A 4,973-nucleotide genomic window follows, 5' to 3' on the forward strand; every position below is an offset into this window, starting at 1 on the left:
CTATGTCTCAGGACATTGGAGGGAAAAACGTTAAACCTCGCTTTGGTGAAGGCCAGTCTATGGGCAACAGTCGAAAGGGAGGAGAGGTATGATGGAACGCAGTAAGTTAAAGTGATACCAATGTTCTGGGGCGAGCAAACACCTCCCCCCAGCGTATAATTTCGCTGTAAGTCGATGTCATCCAGTCTTTGGCGGATCAATCTTTGAGCAGTGATTTGGTCTAGTTTTAGGGAATCTGAGGGAGAGATTCCATAACTCAGGAGTTTGGCATGAATTCTACTAGTCCAAAGGCTAGAGAATTCATCTCGCCATAAGCATTGGACAAGGTAATGGTTTGGTAATCTATGCCACAATGATAACCAGTAATTGAAGACTTGCTTCCACAGACAAGTTTCTAAGGATGCGATCTTCAATTCTAGTCGCATGGCTGCGTTGCTTACGCACAGGGGGAGCATTAGGAGCCGACGTAGGAATTGGCTTTGCAGAGTCTCAAGGGGAGCAAGATCTGTCATCACGGCCCAGAGCGGGGCAGCATAAGCAAGCACGGCAACCACTTTTGCCTTGAACACCTTTAGGGCCGAGGGAACATGCAAAGCTCCGTCTGAAAAGAAGAATCGGAGGAGCGCATATGACAAGGTTTTGGCCTTGTTAAGTAGGTGTTGAATTTGAGCTTTCCACCCCAAATTGTATTGAAAAATAACTCCTAGGTATTGAAATTTTAGGACTTGCTCTATTTTTGCTCCACCAAGCTTCCATTTGTATAATCTCCGGCTTCTGGAGAAAATCAGAATCTTGGACTTAGCATGGTTGATGGTTAATTGATTGAGTTGACAATACGTGGCAGAAAGTCAAGGGGTCCACTTCTGATCTTCCTCTGCAATGCACAGCTCCAGGGGAATATTGGTTATACAGTGGTACCTCGGTTTATGAACTTAATCGTTCTAGAAGTCTGTTCTTAAACTGAAACCATTCTTAAACTGAGGCACGCTTTCCCTAATGAGGCCTCCCGCCGCCGGTGCCCTTCCACCATTCGGTTTCCGTTTGTAGACCGAGGTAAAGTTCGCAAACCGAACACTACTTCCGGTTTTGCAGAGTTCGTAAACCGAATCGTTCATAAACAGGACTGTTCTTAAACCGAGGGACCAGTGTACTAGGATGCACACTCAGTACCTGCTCCAGTTCTTGCATCTTCTGAAGGAATTCTTCATCTTCTTTATTCACAATTCATTGTATAAAGAGATCAATGACAATAAATAGAAATCAACAGGACCGAAAAATGGTTAACTTTGGCTAGGTTGCTCTTCAGCTATTTAGTAAATTATCAGATATGGCAGATTCAATACAGCCAAAGTCATGTGTTTTTTAGTCTTGTTGATACTAATAGAAGATTTGCAGCCCCTTCCTATGCATGTTAACTGCAAAGTCTAGTGAATTCAATGATACTTACTCCCATATAAATGTGTATAGGATTGCAGCCATATGCAACTATTCAGCTCCCTCAGTGTAACCAATAGAATGTAGCTGCACTTAGCTTTGTCTGGATCATAGGATTTTACTTTTTAAAAATCTGACCCCATTGGAGCTCTTTTTCTTGATGTTTTGGTAATTTGAAAGAAAGTTGGTAAAAGGCTGCCTTGGTTGGAACATCAGGGATGAAAGAAACTATGACGTTGGAAACATCTCTTGAATAAAGACTGTTTCTAGTCATTTGCTTTCCAAATATGGTATGAATTATCCAGGAGCTGTATAACCAAACCTGATGATAAAGGCAGCAGTGATGTATTGTGAACCTAGTAACATGATTTTATACCTGCTAAATTTCAGCAATTAGTAACAAATGGGTTTCTGACTTGATAAGAGCAAAATGCCTGGATGTTGTCATCTGTAACTGCTATGGAAGAGAATTATATTGTGTCTGTTATTTCCTGCAGTTAGGAACATCACATGTAAAACAGCTTTCAAAGTACCGTTAGTCTGTACCTTCCTATTTCTATGTTTTATTTAACTGAATTTTATCTTTATTGTTTGCTTAGCAAGTATATGATAGCTTGCAAAGCAAAGGAAGGCTGGCGTACAGCTATAACATCAGTCATAAAATACCATAAAAGCAAAAGAGAAACCATCACAAAACCAAAACATAAGCCATCATAAAACAAGGATCAAAATACAATAGCTAAAAACAAAATGTAGCCCCTTTAAAATGACTTGGCAAACAAGAAAGACTTGACCTGCTTTCAAAAATATTGTAATGTCAATGCCAGTCAAGTCTATCTAAGGAGGGTTTTCCAAAATTACAGTGCCACCAGGAAATGGCTGTCTCCTTCATGCAAGTATAACGCAATACACAAAGAGACAGCACTTGGAGAAGGGCCTTAGTTGAAGATCTTAAATGCATGAGCAGGACAGTACAGTACAGTGGTACCTCGGATTAAGTACTTAATTCATTCCGGAGGTCCGTTCTTAACCTGAAGCACCACTTTAGCTAATGGGGCTTCCCACTGCTGCTGCGCCTCTGGAGCACGATTTCTGTTCTTATCCTGAAGCACTGTTTCTGGGTTAGCGGAGTCTGTAACTTGAAGCATATGTAACCTGTAGCATATGTAACCTGAGGTACCACTGTATAGGAAGAAGCACTCCTTCAGGATATTAACGGTAAGGACAAAAAAGCTCCTTGATTAATAAGCCCAAACCCAAGAAGGGCACCCTATTATTGTAATGTTGACTTGATAAGATCACAGTCCCTATGTGTATGTGACTTGCAGCTTTTTCTTCATTGAGGTAATCAGTATAACCTATTAAATGCCTTTTTCATCCTCCCTAATTTTCCTGCAGAGGTGAACAAACTGAAGGTGTATTAAAGTATCATACTAGGGTTGAATGTATTTACAGTAGGGCCTTGAAGTAGCCTGCCAACACCCAGACATCTTCCTCATCATTTAAAGTCTCCTTGCATATATTCCTACATTTCAGGTGGTGCTGGTCATTCCAGAATGACATGTGACTCTTTCATAAAACATCACCTGAATAGAACTTATTTGCATATTTATCCATATAAAACTGTATAAGAAGTTTTCTTTCATAAGGAAATGCGATGACAGCATCTTTATTTTCCTCAGTAAGCCTATTAAAATTCAATGAATGGCACAAGAATTACAGTAGGAAGTGCCCACCTGAGAGGTGCCGGAAGTGAGTTTCTGTGAGTTCCGGATGAAAAAAATCACTGCCTGTGGTGATGTTTTTCTGGGTGCTATCTCCCTCCATGTCCCCTACTTCCATTTTGTTTCCATCAGCCCAAAGGAAAGGCTGCAGTCTGCCTTTCCCCACAACCAACTGCTGAAGGCACATTTATGGTTATTTCTATTTTTACAATTAAAACGGCTCTTTTGCACAGAAATGCATTCGCACAAAAGAGCAGTGTTAAAAATCAAGAGTTTCCCTTGCAGGTGGTAGCTTTTATATGAGAGCGAGTCCATTGTACAGCGTCAGAACATCTGCTTGGGATGTCTAAGACTCAGATTCTGTCCCTAGCATCTCCAGGTAGGGCTGGGAAAGCTTCCTGTCTAAAACTCTACACTGTCCATCAGTTTAGTACAAAGCTGAGCTGGATGGCCCAATGCTTTGACACAGATAAAGTAGCTTCCTCTGCTCCTGTGACTGATCTGCTTTCTCCAAGAGCTATTGCTGGAAGAAGCCACTGCTGTCTGCCTGGTAACCCATTCCTATGCTGGCCATTAGTGATGTACGGAAGTGAGAGCTGGATCATAAAGAAGGCTGATCGCCGAAGAATTGATGCTTTTGAATTATGGTGCTGGAGGAGACTTGAGAGTCCCATGGACTGCAAGAACAAACCTTTCTTAAGGAAATCAGCCCTGAGTGCTCACTGGAAGGACAGATTGTGAAGCTGAGGCTCCAATACTTTGGCCACCTCATGAGAAGAGAAGACTCCCTGGAAAAGACCCTGATGCTGGGAAAGATGGAGGGCACAAGGAGAAGGGGACGACAGAGGATGAGATGGTTGGATAGTGTTCTCAAAGCTACCAGCATGAGTTTGACCAAACTGCGGGAGGCAGTGGAAGACAGAAGTGCCTGGCGTGCTCTGGTCCATGGGGTCACGAAGAGTCGGACACGACTAAACAACAACATGCTGGCCATTGAAGTTTGTCTACTTTGTACCAACCGCTTACAAAGGCAAAGTCCAGACTGGTTGTAGATACTGTCAAGAGCTTTGTCTGTTTGCACCCCGTTAAGACTGTTTAACAATCTTGACTGTGCCAAATTACAGAAACTGCTGCTCTAAGTGTGTCTGTTTTATATTGATGAGGAGGAGGATGGACAGACTCAGCAGGTTTTCAGAATTCATATAAGCTTGTAAAACTGCTTTGGACCAAAGATTTAATTATGAACAGTCTGAGCTTGTATCAGATTCCTGGATACAGCAATAGTAATCAGTGGTTAAAGGGCTAGACTAGGGCCTTAGGAGACCAGGGTTCAAATCCCTCAGTCATGAAATGCACTGGGTGGCCTTGGGCAAGTTACTGCCTCTTAACCTAACCTACTTACCGCACTGGGTTCTTGCAAGGAAGAAAATTGGGGAGGGAATTTGTTTCATTAGTATTATCTGACAAGATTTACATACCAGCCTCAACTGATGAAAACCTCTAAGCAGTTTCCACCACCTTCGAGGAAATAAACAATGAAAACTTAGAAAAGTGGGATGGGAGGGCAAACAGAATGGAGTATCCTGGGAAAGGTCGTGGCCGGCTGGCACCTTGGAGCAGAGCGCTCGACACACGACACCGTTCCGTCGCCAGCCTAGCCCCACTTGCAAAGCAGAAGTGCCTTCGGGTTTTTCGCCCCAAGAAGAGCTGAGCTAAGCGGAAAGGAGGAAGAAGTGCGAAGCTCAGCAGTTCCTGTTTGCACGGCGGCCGCAGCCGGGCGATCGAAGGGGAGGGGGCCGGGGCGGAGCTTCTGCT

This window comes from Podarcis raffonei, chromosome 2 (assembly GCF_027172205.1).
Source record: "Podarcis raffonei isolate rPodRaf1 chromosome 2, rPodRaf1.pri, whole genome shotgun sequence".
NCBI lineage: Eukaryota > Metazoa > Chordata > Lepidosauria > Squamata > Lacertidae > Podarcis > Podarcis raffonei.